This window comes from Grampus griseus, assembly GCF_964374135.1.
Source record: "Grampus griseus genome assembly, chromosome: 2".
Taxonomy (NCBI): Eukaryota; Metazoa; Chordata; class Mammalia; order Artiodactyla; family Delphinidae; genus Grampus; species Grampus griseus.
This window is the reverse complement of record NC_139018.1, coordinates 124153884-124174655: the sequence shown is the minus strand read 5'-3', so window position 1 is coordinate 124174655 and position 20772 is coordinate 124153884.

The window sequence follows — 20772 nt, the reverse complement described above, 5'->3', positions numbered from 1 at the left end:
ATCATGTGGGACACGGCAGCACATTTTGGCAAAGTTGAGTTGACATTTCAGTTAGTGAACACGTGCTCTACATCTCTTATGGATTTCTAGGCCTGGTATCTAACGGAAAGCTTAGACGTCTCAGGTTATTTGTTACTCTAAAGTAAAACCATCTAAGATGAATTTCCCCCTTGTCTTTAAGTTATCAATCACTCATAACATTGTATGTTAATATCAAATATATTTGCATAATATGCATATATATGTATATTTACCAAGATTTTCTTTCTTACTCTTGCTATCATGGCAGCATGCAATGTCATATTTTCTTTCTGTGATGTAACTACTTTCTGTTCTCTAGAATTAAGATTGAAACGAAAAACATTTCTGTTCAATTTCAGAAACCAAGAAACATCCTCATGCCTTTATTTCTATATCTGACATATTTCACAAGCACATCCAACTACTCCTAGTGTAACTAGGATGCTGCAGGAACACGACCAGTCCACACCATGCATCACCCAGGGACCCATGACCGTTCTCTTGAGGCAAAGGAGAGCAACATGACAACAAACACAGTCACTTTTGGTTCCTTCTGATCCACAGCCTCATCAGTATTTGGACTTTTTAAAGCTCGTAGAAACAAGACAAGGTGCACCGGTTTCATAGATGCAACCTTAACTTACTATTTAGATGAGATCTTTCTAAAGAAAAAAAAAAGAGATGATATATTTTTTGTAAACAATATTTCTATCACAGGCATCCATAAACTGAAATGACTACAGTTGTGCAAACAGATGTCACAGTGAAGTTAAGCATTTGGAGAAACAAAAAAGCAAAATATTCAGGAAAGAACTGCTAAATTAATACTTTATCCCAAAATGCCACATATGCCTCACCCTCTCTGTTCTATCCAAAACCAATGACCAGAGTCTCGCCCAGTATTCTCAGAGCTGACCCCAGTTTTCCCCACTGGTAGGGGTACCACCCTCCTTGCGGGTGTATGTGCTGTGGGCTATCCCCAGCAGCTGACCACTACTTGATTTACCTTGGTGGCTGATGACAACCTTTAATTTGTAAGAGTTTGTAACAGGTCAAACCCACCATCAGGTAGTACACAGACCACAAAGTCTCATGCTAGAAGCAGTGACCAATTTTTATACCCTTTCCCCTCTTTCATTCTTATCTTTTTTCAGCATCTTCTCCCAACCACTGCTCTCTGGTTTTACTTTTATCTGGAGACTAGCCAGTGACTTCTTGTTCCTTGGCTTTTTTCTGACAATTTTTTTTCATGGGTAACAATGGGGGAATCCTAAAAGTTAAACAGATTGGGAAAAACCTTGTAAGTGGCCTTATCATTGTTAACATGTTAAAGAAAAAAAAAAAGGACATTGTGAAGACCTTATCCCTTTCAATACTTCAGGTATCTTCTTCTGTATCAGTGATTCAAGGAGTGAGCTCCACATGCAGAAGAGGGACCCCAAAATGCAAATGAACATGGACAAAAGTGTCAACGGTTGATTTAAATGTACAATTTATATATTCAGAACTGTGACATTAATTCTTTCTGGGAGAAAAGTGATTCAAAATGTTTTTGATGCATAGTTAAGGTACCCAACTGTCAGAAGCAGAGACCCCGTGGGGCTCAGAAGAACTGCAGTCTACGTCCCAAGATTTTCTGGATATAAATTTGCATGGTATAGTCATAATAGCTTTTGAGCTTTTTATATGCATTTGGCACCGAGACTGGGATCCACAACTTTGTAGACACTACAATGACGTTAAACATAATAGCTATACTATAAATAGTGTTTGTAACTACACACACACGCGCGCACACACACACAATTACATACATATATTCTGTAAAAAAAAAAAAAGACTTTTTGAGATCCTTGGGTATGTGTTTGCTTTACTCCATTTTAGAAGAAAATTACTCTTCTTCTAATAAAATTATTTTATAGCTTCTCCATTTTTAAAAGCTGTGAGAAATGTTGAGAAGCAGAACTCTGTGCTGCCAGAAGAGAGTCGAGGTTGGCTCTCTGTTCTATTACAATGCCCTTTCATTACTGCACAGCAGTTCCTGGAGCCAGTGAGTGTGGTGTATTGATAAATCTGAACGCGGACCCCTGGCATAATGTGAGGTGGTTGTTACCCTCGTCCAGACCTCTTGAGTAAGGAGAGAAAAGTTGAAATTGGAATCTAATGGTATCTCTTTCTCAACAACTGAACGTAATAAAAAGTTGATTTTCTACATAGCCCTGTCTTTCCAAAATGCTTCACAGGGGCTCAAAGCATACAGAAGAATCTTGTTATGAGTTTGTTATTACCATATTCGAATATAAGTATATTCAAGACAATCCCAGAGCCCTACTACATAAAATCCCGACAGAGAAGGATGGATAACACAGAGTAATCTTTAAAACAAGTATTGTTCTTGTTCACCAGCCCCAGGACTGTAGGGGGTTTCACTGTCTATACCATGACCCACTCGTTTTCCTCTGATCTAAGTGACCTCAGTGTATATCATGATAATGTTCCTGTCCCATGTATATGTGTAGTACCATGTGTTTCTAGTGCCAGCACCCAGAACTTTGGACATGTTCAGTCGTTGACATCAAGACACTTCTCACCGTCCAGCTATGGGATTAACGTTTTCACCAAGGAGATCATCCTCTCAGAGGTGATGCCAAGCACGTGGGGACTGGTTTTAAGGGGACAGGCATACTGCAGCTGGAGGTGTTCATTTTCAGCATCTCATAGATAATCCCATTGGTGTTTGTCCCACAATAGTGTCTTCTAAAAAAGAGGATGTGTCCAACTTTGAATCTCCTGGCTTGAAATGATAAACCATCCCATAATTCTTAATTTAGCTCTCCATCTGAAAACCAGTTCATATTTAGGGCCATTTTAATGTAAGCAAAACTGAACAATCAGTGAAATATTTTGTTACTTGTGGAATAGAGTCCAGCTCTCACCTTACATGAGCTATTGGTCAGGGCAACATTGAATCGTGGAGCAAAGAGCTGCCCAGGTGGATTAAATTTTCCCAGGACACAACTAGTGTGCCTTGGATTGATTATTACCTCTTCTACTGCATTGAAAGGTGCCATGTTTTCCTGAAATTCCCAGCACCTGGGTAAATAGCAGCCTCCCAGAGAGTGACTCATGTACCATGCCTCTCCCTAGGGCAAGCCCCAGAAACAATTTTGTCATTCTTGTCTCATATTTCTACTTCATGAGTCAGTGAGTGTGTTCAAGGTAAGTACAGGATTATTCTAATAGGAATAGGCGATTGCTGTCATGATCAATTCCCGCGTTGATTTCATTTCATTGTAAAGATCAATTAAAACCCAATTTTGCTTAAGCACATTGATGTAATTTTTTTGGTATTATTTGACATGAAAAAAACAGCAAAACTGAGTGATAGATACAATATGAAACTTGTTGATGAATGACTTCAAATTTATTAAAAAAGGACTAACTGACTTCAATGTGAAGGCTGATTTTTTTCCCCTTGTCTATTTTCAAACTAGTGTGATTATTTTAATTCTAGGTATTTTTAGTCATACATTCCCATTTCAATTATGCTGAAAGTAAAAAGAAATAAGCTCAAAACTGACTGTATGAGACCAATTTGAACCATGACATTTTTTTTAAATTGTGATTTATTCTGAACATCAAAGGACAACTAGACACAGAGATCCACCTTGCTCCTCTCTTCAAAAAAGTGATTTCAGAGAGAATTATTTCTATATTAAAGGCCAGGAAACTAACCTACCAATAAGCTCTGGCACAGGTGGTGTTGGTCCCTACTCTTTAGCTTTTCAGGACTAAAAAGCAATTTCCCTTGTTTCCTCTCCAGTGGGAAAGTAACAAGCAGTGTCTCTGAGTGAGTGAGTGAATGAATGAATGAAGATGCTCAGACACCTCAAACCATACAGAACTTTTACTGACACACATTTCTAGGCCCCTGAAATGTTGCTGGCTCACGTGTATATGCTATATATAAAAGGAAAGTGTCCCACAGCCAGCTAGGGTTTAATAGAGGCTTAGCTTCCAATGTGCCTACTCTAAACAAAATAATACAGTCTTTGGTAATTCTTTACATGCCACGTTTTCATTTTTTAACCTATGGACAGGTTTTTTACCTCCCTCGTCTACTTTGGGACCCTGACATGGACATATTTCACACTAATTCTCTGTCTAGGACTGGCACTTCACAGTAGGGACATTTCTCACTTCATGAGGCTACAACACTATTCATTCAGATGCCAAATTTAAATTACCAATAACTGCAGAAAAAAGGAATTTTGATCAAATTTCTTAAAGTTTCTTTTAAAAGCATCTCACTTTTGGTTGACAAAGAAAGCCTCACTGAATGCAAGGTCCACCCAGAATCCACTTACTCCTGGTCCACGTGGCTGCCACGGGCCACGTACACATTTGGCACCATTTCACAATTCTTTCCTACCTCCTCTTACCAGCTTCTAAAGGAGAGGGAATGTCAACTCTCCTTTGAATGGGAAAACTATTCTTCAGGGAAGATTAACTCTTTGGAACCTGTGACATTTGGCCCCTTATAGGACTAAAGCAGCAATGGTTATCAATTGAGGCACTCCTGGCATTAGAGGGACTCACATTCCATGGCCCTTGCCTTTTATATAAATAGGTTCCACTTAGAATCCATAGGCAAGCAATGTAAAGGGAACCTGTAAGAAAAATGCAGTTCACAAAAATGGCTGACTTTAAAACACGTCTGCTGCGGGTGTGGGTGTGGGTGTATGTGTGTGCATCTTGAAACCAAATAGGAAACTAGTTAGTGGCCCTGGTAGCCATTGATTGCAAGAAAATATCTTGCAATGCATTTCTGATTTCCCTAGGGTCCAGCTTGACTCTCCATTCTTGAGGTAAAAGTGGTCACATCCCATCCTTCCACGCATTTCCCTTTCCCTTTTCTCATGCCCTATCTTCTTTTTTTGTTAGTTTGGGTTTTTGGGGAATTTCTCCTTTGAAAATTAAAAAGTGATTTTGATTACCTGTTGCTTTCAGAGCAATTGAGACCTTGATGTTAGCACTTCCAGTTCCTTTCCTGAAATAGAAGAATCAACTGTTCCTCTTGCATGTTGAAGCATTAGCTGTGCACAATCATTCACTTGTCAAGCCTTGAAATGCTGTATTATAGGCCATGTTTATCTCCTATCTTCTGTTAACTGTAACTATATTTTTACATTATCAAGGTCAAAAACATTTACATTCTGCCTACAATCATAAGATTTTACTGTTTAACATTATGTTTATAGAGTGATTCTAAACTCTATAAGTAATAAACTCTATAGGTTGAAATGAACCTCTATAGGTTGTAATGAACATCTCACATCATTGAGTAAGTACAGTTCAAGGTTTAGTATTTCAGTTGAATGTATTAAGATACATATTAGAAGAAGGAAAAAACAGAACTCCTATAGTTAAGAGTTTTTCTGCCTGGAAAGTGTGATCAGTTGAGGATGTATGAAAAGAGAGATGTCATCTCTTACTGCTTCATGGAGGTTGAGAACTTTTACATTCAGCACTGTGACTGTACTTCAGCCTTCAGTATTTTACTTATAAATTATTCTAAAAGTTGAAAAATATTGAAAAACTTTGATGTTATCAACTATATAAGTATCATTCAAAGCAGAGCTAAGCAGTCTGCTCAGACCAATTTAGAAGTCCAGTGACTTCCTAGGACTATTTGAAGGAGAATATTCCTAAGGTCCAGATTAAATAAATTACTTTTTCCTACACTACTTTAGTTGATCCAAACCTTATCACATGCGTGTTTGCATTAGGACTTTCCTAGATTTATTCCCTCCCAATCACCCATAAACATCCATTGTGAGGTTTCTAATTTGCATTATTTTTTCTTAATTAAGAAAGAATGGTATGCTTTCTTGACCATGTATATAACATTATCTACCACCTTAGTCATTAAGTTTATTGTTTGTTATTGTTTTTCTTAATGAAAATATTCTTCTTGGCATTGACTGACGTCCCATACAAATGAGAACTGCTTGCCTTTTGGACCTGCTGCAAAACTCTCATCCTATGATTTCTGAATTAGTTCCAATATTTCTAAATAGCCCATGGCTTCCTCTTTCCTGGTTTTATTCTTCTTTTTTGCCAAAGTTCATCCTCAGTTAATGTCTGAGGAGTAGGTATGAGACAGAAGGTTTCTGAGGCTTTGATTACCTGAATTCATTCCCTGGTCCTTTATATTTAATTGGTAGTTAGCTAGGTATTGACGTGGATTGAAAGTAATTTCCCCAGACCTTTGAAATCACTGTACCATTGTATTTTACATTCCAGTGATGCTTATAATGAGTTTCATACCAGCTGATTCTAATTTACTTAAATGCACTAACCCCCAACTCCTCATGCCCCTACTCAACTTGCTTTTAGGACATCTTTCTAATATTTCATAAACGTTTATTTAGTGTGAGTCTTTTTTGTATATTGTATTGGATCCTGGTTGAAACTCTAAATCTAAAGATCTATATCTCTGAGCTCTGGACACTTTTCATATATTATTTTTTAGAAAATCCTCTCTGTCTTTTTTCGTATGCTCCTACTACTCAGATTTTGTACTTAATGGTTTGCTCCTTAATATATAATCTTTCTTTCCTGTCCTAGTATTTCATTTGTTAGCTATGTGTTTGGGGTGATTGATTTTTTCTTTTAACAATTCTATTTCATTTTCTAAATATATTTTTAGAAGTATAAATGACATATAAAAACTGTACATGTTGAAAATGTGTAATTTGATAAAGTTTGACATATGTGAAACCATCATCACACTCAAAATATTGAACATATTCATTCCTCCCAAAGTTTACTTGAACCACTTTGTAAATCTCCACCCTACTCTAAGACATCCATTCCTATCCCCAAGCAACAACTAATGTGCTCTCAACAAATGACACACTAAAGATTAGTTTCTTTTTCTAAAATTTTATATAAATGAAATCAGAGTACACTCTTTTTTCTCTAACTTCTTTCACTCACTATAATTATTTTGGGATTCATACATGTTGTTGTACTTTTTATTGCTGAGTAGTATTCCACTGTACAGATACCCACAGTTTGTTTATCCATTCACTTGATGACAGACATTTGGATTGTTTCCACTTTTGGAACATCCATATACAACTTTTGCATAGACATATGCTTTCATTTTTCTTGGGTAAATATCTAAGAGTGAAATAGTTGGATTTTATGATGGTGTAGGTTTAACTTTTTATAAAACTGCCTAACTGTTTTCCAAAGTGGTTTTACATTTCACCAGCTGTGTTTGAGGGTTCCAGTTTCTCCACATCTTCTCCAGAGCTTAGTATAGTCAGTATTTCTAATTTTATCCATTCAATAGTTACATGGTCATATCTCCTTTTGATTTTAATTTGCATTTCCTTATTGACTAATGATGTTGAGTATCTTTCCATGTGTTTTTTGTCATCTCTTTGTCTTCACTAAAAAAAGGTTTGTTTAAATCTCTGTTCATTTTTAATTGGTTTTCTTGTTGTGTTTTGAGAGTTCTTTATATATTTTAGATAAAAATCCTTTATCAAACATGTTTTCTAACTTTTTTCTCCCTGTCCATGGCTTGTCTTTTCATTCTCTTAACAGCTTTTCAGAAAGCATATGTTTTAAATTTTGATAATTTATTTTTTCTATTTTTTTCATTTATGGGTCATATATATGGTATTGTTTCTAAAAAATCTTTGCCTAATTATAGGTCACAAAGATTTTTCCATATGTTTTCTTCTAGAAGTTTTATAGATTTAGGTATTACATTTAGACTTATAATACATTTTTTGTTTTGTTTTGTTTGTTTGCGGTACGTGGGCCTCTCACTGTTGTGGCCTCTCCCGTTGTGGAACACAGACTCCGGACGCACAGGCTCAGCGGCCGTGGCTCACGGGCCCAGCTGCTCTGCGGTATGTGGGATCTTCCCGGACAGGGGCATGAACCCATGTCCCCTGCCTCAGCAGGCGGACTCTCAACCACTGTGCCACCAGGGAAGCCCTGGCTTTGTTTTGACATTTCCATATAAATTTTAGAATCAGTTTGTTTCTCTCTTTCTCTCTCTCTCGCTCTATATATATATATATATGTTCATTCTCTCTATATATTCATATATATATGAATATGTAGATTCGTTCTTATAATTTGATTAGGGTTACAATGAATTTATGCACCAATTTGTGGAGAACTGCCATCCTAACAGTGTGGGTTTCTTGACCTTGGCATATTGATACTTTGGACTACATACTTCTTTGTCGTGGAGAACTGTTCTGTACACTATAGGATGTTTACCCACATCCCTGAGGCCTCTACTCACTAGATCCAGTGTCAAAATCTGCCTCCTCAGCTGTAACAACTGAACATGTCTTCAGATATTGCCAGATGTCCCCAGGGATGGACAGTTGGCTGAGAACCACTGCTCTGGATCTTTTAAAATTTCTCTTAGCAGTAGTTTTTGGTTTTAAATGTAGAGACTTGCACATCTTTTTTGGGGTTTATCCTTATATTTAATATTTCTTGGATGATGTAGTTTTTTTAAAAAAACTTCAATTTCTCATTGTTGCTAATAAGTGGATATGCAGTTGATTTTTGTATATTGATTTTTGTCTTAGTACAGACTGCTCTAATTTTTAAATCTCACTGAGAATAGAAAAGGTTTTCTTGATCCCCAAAGTATTAATTTTTAACACTAATTTTTCTGTTTTGTTTATTGTGGTATTTTTTATGTCAGTAGTTTTCTTTCTAAAACTGGTGGCCTTTTGTGAAATGTTTTGTGAGTTAGCTTTATCTGGTTTTCTTTGTATCATATATCTCGTGTGTTTCTCTTTTACAACCAGCTTTTTCCTGTAACTATTAAGACTAAATGAGTGGTCTGAGTATGTTTCTGGGGCTTCAGCAGGAATGTTTTATTTTAGAGTGAGCAGAGAGGTGACCTAAATGCTGGGCATCCCAGTACCAAAATAAAAAGGGCTTTTCTTTTCTGGGCTACTTATGCCCTCTCTAGGAGTCTAGCTCTTCATAGGTAATTGTTTTTAGTGTATTTATTAAAGATGTCTGTGCTTATTTGTTGTTGCTCATTTGCTTGTTTTATCCTGGTGATGATACACATTGTATGGGTTGGAGGGAAGGGGATGGAGTGGTGGTTAGTGTGGAGACCCGCTGGGACTGATTGTTCCAAATAGAGATTTCCAGTAACCCCTCAGCTTTTTGGACACCTTTTTCTCATTCCACTAACATCCTTTATATCCACTGTATGGGCCTATAAAATCCAAACTATTTACTTTCTGGCCTTTACAGGAAAAAAAATTGCAGACCCCTGCTTTGATGCTTTAGATGAATCAGAAGCAAATGGTTTGGAAACCAGCTTTTTAGACACAATCAAATTCTAGTCTTTGGTCCCAAAAAGGCTTTTCTCCTCAAATAATTACTCTTATCTTTATTATACGGACTGAACACAATAAAATTTTCCAGTACACTACCTTGAGTTAGCAATGGATTTCTTTTCCCATCAAACCTATATCTGGTCACTTTAGCCAACTACTTCATTTATGGATCCTTTGCTCATTTTCTGAATGAGGAAACTTTCCTTCAGAAGACAAGTCTAATAGTAAGACTTAGAATAAAAAATATTCATAGTTTTAAATAAACCAACTAAAAATTATTTAGCATTACTGTTTCAGAAATGAAATGATCTTACTTACCAAAATAAACATAAAAAATTGCTGGATTCACCAGAGTGATTATTCTTCACTCTCAAAAGAATAAGTCTCTTAATAGAAGGAGAAAAAAACTACTTATGTAGAATCTACTATGTTGGGTTATTTACAAGATTTATATACAGTATCTTAATAGAAAAATAGTATTATTTCTCCAATGTTAAAGAAATGTGAGCTAAAGGGAAAAAATAAATTTCAGAGCCCTGAATCTTTGATAGATGATGTCCTCTTTCCATGTCCTATCTATTTAAGACAAAAATCATTATTTGTGGAGATTTATTGCAAGGCGTAACTTTTACTCTGAGTATGTCTCTGGGGTTTACAAATAATTTAAATAAAGCTGACTGTCTCTAATAATGAGAATTGAGTTTTAATACAGAAAAATCAATGAGAACAAAAGCTTCTTCAAAAGATTAACAAAATTGAAAAAACAGACAAGTTTACCAAGAAAATAAGAGAAACTAGTTAAATTATTAGAATTAGAAATTAAATAGAAGACATTACTACCAACCTTACACAAATAAAAAAGATTATAAAGGAAAACCATGAACCACTGTACACCAAAAAATTAGATAAGTTAGGTGAAATGGACAAATTCTTAGAAAGACATAAACTGCTAAAACAGACTTAAGAAGAGATAGACCTTCTAAATAGACCTGTAATAAATGAAGAAATTGAACAAGTAATTTTTTTAATTACCCACAAAGAAATTCCCAGATGCAGATGACTTCACAGTTGAGTTCTACCAAACATTTAAAGAAATAATAGCAAATCTTCACAAACTCTTCCAAAATGTAGAAGAGAACACTTTCCAAATCAGTTTATGATTTCAGTATTACCCTTATACCAAAACCAGGCAAAGGTATCACAAGGAAATAAAATTAGAGATCAATATCTCTTATGAATATGAATATAAAAATCCTAGTAGACTAAACCCAGTAATGTATTAAAAGAATTCTATATTATGAGAAAATGGAACTTATCCCAGAAATCCAAGGTTAGTTTTAATAAATTAATGCAATACATCATATGAATAGAATAAAAAATAAAAATCACACAATCATCTCAATAGATGCAGAAAAGACATTTGAAAAAATTTAAAACCCATTCATGATTTAAAAAAATATTCACCAAACCGGAAACAGAGGGTCTGCCTCAACCTGATAAAGGACATCTACCAAAACCCACAGCTAACGTCATACTTAATGGTGCAAAAGCAGGTATTTTTCACCCTAAAATCAGAAGCAAAACTAGATGTCTTCTCTTGCCACTTCTATTCAACATTGTGATGGAGATTTTAGCCTGGGCAATTAAACAAGAGAAAGAAATAAAGGGCATCCAGATTGGAAAGGAAGAAGTAAAACTAACTCCATTTGTAGATGACATGATCATATAGAGAATCCTAAGGAATTTACTAAAAACCTGTTAGAACTAATAAATAAGTTGAACAAGGTTGCAGGATACAAGATCAAAACACAGAATCAGCTGCATTTCTATACATGTAATGAACAATCCAAAAATGAAATTAAGAAGACAATTCCATTCACTATAGCATCAAGAAGAATAAAATATTTAAGGATGGATTTAACAAAGTGAAAAATTATACTCTGAAAACTATAAAGCATTGTGTTTTTTGTTTGTTTTTTCCTTCGAGTTTTGTTGAGAGTTAATTGACATACAGCACTAAGTTTAACATGTACAGCATAATGATTTGACTTACATACATCATGAAATGATTATCACAATAAGTTTAGTGACCATCCATTATCTCATATGGATACAAAATTAAAGAAAAAGAAAAAAAATTTTCCTTGTGATGAGAACTCCCAAGATCCACTCTTTTAACAACTTTCATATATAACATACAACTGTGTTAAGTATATCTATCATGTTGTACATTATGTCCCTGGTACTTATTTATCTTATAACTGCAAGCTTGTAAATTTTGATTACTTTTATCCAATTCTCCCTCCCTGTATCTTCCCCCCTATATAAAATATTGTTGAAAGAAATTAAGGAAGTTCTAAATAAGTAGGAGAACATCCCGTGTTCACAGATCAGAAGCCTTAACCTCATTAAGATGGCGAATCTCCCTAATTGATCTATAGATTCAACACAATCTTTATCAGAATCTCTGATGACCATATACATGCACAAGATGATTCTAAAATTCATATGGGATTGCAAGGGACCCAGAATAGCTAAATAATCCTGAAAAAGAAGAGCAAAGTATGAGGATTCACACTTAATTTCAAAATTTACTACAAAACAATGACAATTAGGACAGTATAACATTGGTACAAGAATAGATATATAGATGAATAGAATGGAACTGAGTCTAGAAATAAATCCACACATCAATAGTCAACTGATTTTGACAAGGGTTCCAAGAGCATTCAATTGGAAAAGAGCAGTCTTTTCAACAGATGGTGCTGGGACATTTGAATAGTTACATACAAAAGAATGAATTTGGACCCTTACCTCACACTATATACTGAAATTAGCTCAAAGTGGATCAAGGAGCTACATGTAAGAGCTAAAACTGTAAAACTCTTAGAATAAAACATATGGGTAAATCTTCATGACCCTGGATTGGCGAAGGAGTCTTGGACTTGTCATCAAAGCACAAATGGAAAAAGAAAAAAATAGACAAATTGGACTTTATAAAAATTTTTAAATTTTGTGCCTCAAAGAATACCATCAAGAAAGTGAATAGACAATCCATAGAATACAAGAAAATATTTGCAAGTCATACATCTAAAAGCGTCTTTATCTAAAATATATAACAAACTCTTACATCTCAATAATAAAAAGACAAAAACTCAATTGAAAAATAGACAAAGGATCTGAAAAGAAATCACTCCTAGAAAGAAATACAAGTGGCCAATAAACACATTAGTCATCAGGAAAATGCAAACCCCAATCACCACTTCATACCCACTGGGATGAATAGAATTTAAAAGTCAGATAACAAGTGTTGGCAAGGATGTGGAGAATTTGGAACCCTCATACACTACAGGTGAGAATGTAAAATGGTGCATTCACTTTGGAAAACAGTCTGGCAGTTCCTCAAGTGATTAAACATATAGTTACAATTTGATACAGCAATTCAACTCATAGGTATATGCTCAAGAGAAATGAAAATATATGTTTACAGAAAAGCGTGTACATGATTACTTATAGTAACATTATTCTTAATAGCCAAAAGGTGGAAATAACTCAAACATCCAACAATGGATGAATGAATAAACAAAATGTAGTATATCCATACAATGGAATATTTGCCCATAAAAAGGAATGAAGTACATGTTACAACATGGATGAACCTTGAAAACAGTATGCTAAGTCAAAGAAGCCAGTCACAAAAGAAAACATATTATATGATTCCATTCATATGAGAGTCTAGGAAAGTAGATTATTGGTTCCTCAGGACTGGTGTGGGGTGGGGTGGGTACATAGCAGAAAAATAGCTAAAGGGTACAGAATATCTTTTTGAAGTTTAACCATAGTGATGGTTGCACACTTCTGTAAATACCATTGAATTATACACTTTAAATGGGAGAATTATATGGTATATTAATTATATTTCAATAAAGCTACTAAAAATTGAGTTTGGTTGGTAGCAAAAAAAATTTTTAAAAATAACAGTGGTTTGAGTAAGATATGTTTAATTTTTATCACATTCAAAATATTTGGAAGTAGCCCAAATATCACAGTCCAAATTTTCAAGGACCCAGGGTCCTTCCAATGTCTCATCCTCAACTGGCGGCTAGATGCCAGCTGTACTATCTGAGGTTTAAAAAACAGGAAGGAGGAAAGGTGTGGGGGAAGGTCAGGCCCCTCCCCTTTTAATGACACATCTCAGAATTGTACGTACCTCAATTGGCTGCAGCCTAGTTACATGGCTGTACTTCTATGAAGGTGAGGATGGGGAAGAAGAACAGTTGTAAGGGAACATTGGCAATCTCTGTCATGTTAATGAAGTAAATCTTTGACTCAGGGTGGCCACATAAAATGTAATGTACTCTACTAAATGTACTCAACTAAAATCTAAAATGACTTTGTTACTGAGTTATTAGGTGGAGAGGGTGAGAATATTTAATTAAAAATATAAAAATAACAAAGATCTATATCAGAGATTCTGAGTGACATTTAGTCAATATAATCAGTTATCAAAAATAAAGGTTTGGGCTTCCCTGGTGGCAAAGTGATTGAGAGTCCGCCTGCCAATGCAGGGGACACGGGTTCATGCCCCGGTCCAGGAAGATCCCACATGCCGCGGAGCGGCTGGGCCCATGAAACATGGCCGCTGAGCCTGCGCATCCGGAGACTGTGCTCCGCAACAGAAGAGGCCACAACAGTGAGAGGCCCGCATACGGCAAAAAAAAATAAAATAAAATAAAAAAATAATAAAGGTTTTATAAGCTACAAAGAACCAAGCTTAAGATTCAAGAAAGCAGCTGATATCAGGCAGCTCTGAAGTAATAGGAAGATAGATGACGTTTGGTCTCTCCACAAAAAAGGAAGCAATATAGACTCAAAAAAATCAAGTAAAAGAAAGCTCATTCAGATCAATTAAAAGTTCAGGAAGCATATATTCCTTTTTATATCCTGTCTCTGCTATCATGAAATAGAAATGTATACTAGGAAAAGCTTTTCATAAGTGATGACATTTGGAAATAAAATTTTTTTATTTTATTACAAAATCTTGAGAACCAGAACAAAGCAATTGTTGGTGTAGTTAGGAAAGTAATTTGATTCACAATCCTTATTTTCGCCTGATTTCAAATACTGACACTATCAACGGTTTGAGGGGGAAATTTAATAGCCAGATACGTTTCCTTTACCTTGAATTCATAGTTCACATTGTGGGATTGATACTGGTATCACTTCTGTCAACTGATGTATCAGTAAATAACACACAAGGAATCATTTAATAACCAGAAGAGGTATTGGTATTTAATGTGAATAATTTTTATTTGCAAACTAAACTAAGTAAAACAGTAGATTTGTATCCTCACACTTATAAATGTAAAAATAACTATCATAATAAAAATAATCATAAACATTGTAAATGATGGCTTACAATAATAAAATTCTTGGAAATAGAAGGAACTCATTCATAGACCTTATTTGAAAGTGTCTGGGAAAAGAAGATAAATAATGCATGGATATAAAAGGAAAGAACCAAATTTCTCTAACTTTTCTCTTGCTCTAGAAAAATGTTACGAGAATTATATGTAAGAACCTTTGATGAACCCAAAAAACCTGGATGCAAAATACTTTCTAGCTATGTTACCTTGGAGAAATTAATTAGTCTTCCTGAGCTTTAGTTGTGTCTGGTACAGAATGATAATAATCCTCATCTCCTAATGAGAGATTACATTAAAGTACTTGCAATCTAATAGGTACTAACTTTCCCTATTCCACTCTCCCTCTTTGCTCCTTTGTGGAAATGTGTCAAGATCACAGTAGAAAAAAGGCACAGAATCCAATCGTGTAGGCCACAGACATTTATTTTTCCCTTAATTGGTTCCCAAATTGGTACTGTTCTACAATTTGGTTGAGGACAACAGTTGATAGAAGATGCTCTGACTGAAGGGAGCTTTCATATGATGTTGGTTCTGGAGTCAGCCCCACATAACACAGGACATTTTTATCCCACAGCTTTGTGTCCCAGGCATGGGCACATCTATGCCTCCTAATTGACTCCAGGAAGCCTGGGAGCTGAGCAAATTGGCTAGAGGAGGGGAGCCAGGTTCCCTTCTTCTCCTGCCCACTAGCTGGCTGAACTTCTCCAGGGCCTCACCAGCCTTTCTTTTCTCTATGTGGCACTAACGACGGCTAAGGGACTAATAAGCACATCCAGACGAATGACTAATAATTTCTCTACCATCATCTCTCATCTATCACAACCAGATCATTTGACCTTCAAATTATCTCCAAGAAAACCTCCCTTCTGAATATTTATTGACATTTCAACAACTCTTCTTAATTAAGTACTTTATAGGAATGAACAAGATCTTTGTTTACTCTAGTCCAGCAGAAGCATGAAGAGTCAAAACAACACCATTTCTGCTCTGTAGAAGATGTCGAGAAGAACTTCACCAAGAAGGCTTTGTTGTGCTTCAGATGGGTTCCTCATTCACCCAGCTGGCATTGAGTGTGATCCTGGATTCTGGGCACGTGAAAAAATACATTTGCTGACCTTGAGGAGAGAGACATGCAAAACGGTAATATACAAAGAAAAGTATCTCATGGAGGGCACAGTGGAGAACAGGAGACACATCTAAATCAGCCTCGTAGAATCAAAGGTGGGACAGAGGAGATGGTGCATGAGCTGGGCCTTGAGGCAAGGTTTGCATGGCTGCAAAACTGGGAGAATGCCTTGTGTCATGGCACTGCAGTGTGACAGAGGAAAGATCAGTCCTTTGTTTCTAATGTAAGCTTTCTGAGTAGTGAAGTAATGCTTTTCCTACAGAGAAGCCCTCTCTCTATGGTGGTTTCACTCTTTAATGTAACACGTGAATCTTCAGAATATCAGAGGCTCCCACTTTCATACTTTGATTTTAAATAAATCAAAATATTTAATTATTTGTATATTTATTATTTCAAGCTGTTTATGACAGGTTGTCTGCATTCACTGTTGTATGTCATTGGCCTCCATTTGAATTGTTATGCTGTGCGATTCTTATTTCACTAGTAAAGCATATACATTGCTACTTTGGTTGTCACCTGAGCAACGATAATAAAGGGCTCCATGTATTAAATTTTTACATACATTATCTCATTAAATAATATACACTAATGATTAATTTTAGTTATAGTTATTTTAAAATCTCTGCAAGCCCCTTTGTCAGCAAAAGAAAAATATTAAAAATTTAGCTGCTTTTCCAGAAACAGACTCACAGACATAGAGAATATACTTGTGGTTGCCAAGGGGAAGGGGAGGTGGGGGAGGGAAGAATTGGGAGTTTGGGATTAGCAGATCCAAACTATTATATGTAGGATAGTTAAACAACAAGGTCCAACTGTATAGCACAGGGAACTATATTTAATATCCTGTGATAAACCATAATGGAAAGGAATATGAAAAGAATATATATGCATAACTGAACGAGTTTGTTATACAGCAGAAATTAACACAACATTGTAAATCAACTATACTTCAATAAATTTTTTTTAATTTGCTGTTTTTCTTTATGTGAACTTTAGTTTTTTGAAAAAAGATTTCCTTTGAATTGAACCAATAATTCTATTTAGGTTTTGTATGATCTATAAATATATCGTTAATAAAAATAGTTTCCTTAACATTCATCATACTATGTACCTATGTGTTTCATGTTTTCAATAATTAATGAATAAAATTTTTATTTAAAAGGTGTTTTTATGAAAATGATTGAAGAATCAATATATATATAAAGAATAAACCAATTCAGATGCATAGAGACAGTTTTTCAATACAGTCCTGGGAGTCAAGTGGTAATAGAATTTAAAGGTCATTTTCCCCACACCTACCCAGGGCAAGTCACCTTTTTTAAAGCTGATTTGAACAAAAGGGTAGAAGAAAAAAATCACCTCCCTGGGAGTGGAAGAGATGGCAAGGTGGATGTGCCGTATAGAGTCTGTGAATTGGCTGACACCCTCAGTGACATGTGGATGTTTTCCCTTGACTTGTTCTGTTCCCCTCCCCTATCGCTTCTCCAAGCCTGGCCATGTGAGTGGGAAGGGAACAACAGCACACACCAACATGGCCTGGATATATAAACGGCTCTGCATCCTCATGGCCTTCTGACTGATTTATGTCAGACTCTTCTCACTGCTGTTTGTGACTGGAGAATATGTAAATTACTTAACATTCTTCCTCAGGATAAATATTAACATTGCATCTTCAGTGACAAAAATGAAAACTTTTAAACCAGAAAACAAAGATAAAAAGAATATTTTCGGATTTTGCTAACAATGAATAGTTTAAGGCAGAATTTTCCCCTGGATTTAAATTTTTTTAATGTTATTGTTTTGTAATTATAATGTGATAACTAAATTCTATTTTATCTTGTGCATAACTATCTAGCATGGATGCTTTTCTTAAACAGAAATTCATTTTATCAGCTCTGCTTTAACAGGAAAGTATATTAGCTTCTGTTCACCAGTGAATATTAAGGATTAGGAATACAATTTTTGAAACAATGGTGTAGCTTGGTGGAAAATCACCAACTTTATTTTCCAGTTGCCTGAATTTCAGAATTAGTTGACATGAATTGAAAGAAGGGCCACAATGTATGCTGCTAGTGGGAATGTAATTTGGTGCAGCCACTGTGGACAACAGTAAGGAGATATTTCAAAAACCTAGAAATAGAGCTACCATATGACCCAGCAATCCCACTTCTGGGTATATATCCAAGAAAAACAAAAACACTAACTCGAAAAGTTACATGTACCCCAAATGTTCATAACAGCACTATTTACAATAGCCAAGATGTGGAAGCAACCTAAGTCTCTCAACAGAAGAATGGATAAAGAAGCTGTTGTATATATACACAAGCCATAAAAAGAATGAAATTTTGCCATTTGCGAGAACATGGATGGACTTGGAGGGTATCATGCTAAGTGAAATAAGTCAGAGAGAGAAAGACAAGTACTGCATGATTTCACTTATGTGTGAAATCTAAAAAATACAACAAAATAGTGAATATAACAAAAAAGAAGCAGACTCACAGATATAGAGAACAAACTAGTGGTTACCAGTGGGGAGAGGGAAGGGGGAGGGGCAATATAGTGGAAGGGGATTAAGAGGTATAAACTAGTATGTATAAAATAAGCTACAAGGATATATTGTATAACATGGGAAATGTAGCCAATATATATATATATATATTTTTTTGCGGTATGCGGGCCTCTCACTGTTGTGTCCTCTCCCACTGTGGAGCACAGACTCCGGATGCGCAGGCCCAGTGGCCATGGCTCGTGGGCCCAGCCTCTCCACATCATGTGGGATCTTCCCGGACCGGGGCACAAACTCGTGTCCCCTGCATCGGCAGGCGGACTCTCAATCACTGCGCCGCCAGGGAAGCCCAGCCAATATTTTATAATGGAGTATAACCTTTAAAAATTGTGAATCACTATATTGTACACCTGTAACTTACATAATATTGCACATCAACTATACTTCAATTTTTAAAAATTAATAAATAAATAAAAGAAGAACCACAAAACAAAATAGAACAAAAATCTGTTATGAGTAACAGATTGGGATTATATTCCTTTAAAGATTTTCTTGATCTCATCTAGGGCTCATTGTCCCTCCAAGCAGAGCCAGAGACAGGCATTCAGGTTTAGCTGATTTATTGGGGATGTTCTCAGGTGAAGGGAAATCCCAGCATAGACTGGTTTCTGTCCCATCCTAGCAGTGTCTTTGTCTGCCTGTCAGTCAATGGCCCAGGTCTAGGGGGACATGCCTCCTCTTTGGAAGAGGGCGGTTCCCCAGAGACTGTGAGGGGCAGTGGACCCAGCTGTCCAAACACACCAGCAATGGCTCAGGCAGCCACCTGGAGGGGGCAAGTGGATCTCTGTGGAGCTGTGTTAGATGCCCTCCCAGAGCTGACCTCCAGGTGGCCCTATGGCCCCTCTAAATTGCGCTATTGACATCTTGGGAAGCGGAGATCTCCCTGGTTTGGTTTTCCTGTAGAAGCTCTCCCTAAAGGGGTGCCGTTTGGCAGGTAAACCACACACAGTGCCAGAACTTTCCCACAGAGACGTCAAAATTTTGGTAACGCACAGGTGAGAATAAATTAACACTGCTGAGTAAAAGGAGAATGACCCCAAAAAGGAGAATTGTTCATCAGTAACAACAACAAGGGGACTCTGTGTGTTCCCGAGTCACAGAAAACATCCTCATTTGCTGAGAAGAGGTCTCCCACCCGCTGGGCTGTGACACCCTAAATAAAGCTGTAACCATCTGAGTGGGGAGGAAGCAGAGGCCTGCTGCCCAACAGCCCAAGGTCTGCAAGTGTGGGGGGGACAAAGGGACTTGTGTCGGTGCTAACCTGGGCAGTCTCTCTCCTTTCCCTCAGTGCGGGAAGAGCCAAAAAGCAAACGCTGTCCGATGCTGCCTCTCCAGGAGCTTTCCTGCCGCCTTCTGCCTCCCACTGCTTTACAAGCCACCAGTGATCCGGAGCGAGATTTGAGGAGCAGCTTCCTGGGGCTGCTGCTTTAGTCTCATGTTCCAATACAGCAGAGAAGCATTCTGGGCCTCCGATGCAATGCCCCATTCAGTTGCATAGAAGTCCAAAAGCAATTTAAAAATCATCACTGGATATTCTTCTCTAAGCTAGATGCTGTGCCTGGTGCTTTCATAGGCATGTTTATTGTTTTCTCACATCCTTAGAAGAGTTATAGGACAGCAGCATTATTAGCTCCGCTGACAAGTGAAAATCCTATGGCCGTGTCACCAAAGTAACCTAAGTTGAAGAGCTGAGAGAATGCTGGTCTAAATTGAATTAGATGGTGCTTGTGGGTTAAAGGTGATTAATTTACTAATGAACTTATTTGTTCATAGGTAGTTAGAAAGCAGAGAAGAGGGTAACCTAGGCCAGTCTAAAGGGGAAAGGGAGATGCCCTTGTTTGTAACTCTTGTAGTATCGCTGACCATTAGGAAGGATTCTGTTACCTGATGTGGAATGTCTGAACCAGTACCTCTGCCTTATGGCTAAAGGAGTAAAGGAGTCTTACCTCGAGGCAGCAAGGATTTTGGGGAAAATATATGTAAGTATATATAAAGATATCTATACTCACACTAAGTCTGGAGGAGTGACTCCCACCTGCCCAGGAACTCACTGCACCTGCTGTGCATGTGTGTCACAGCCAAGAAACCTTGAGCTTAGGAAACCTCCCTCTTATAAGAGGCCCAAGGAAACCTACTTCATCTTATTACCACACCCAGGAGATGAACATGGCCTCTGCCTTCCAAGGCTGCCACCAGACCCGTAAAAACCCCATGGCAACCGGCCTCCACCAG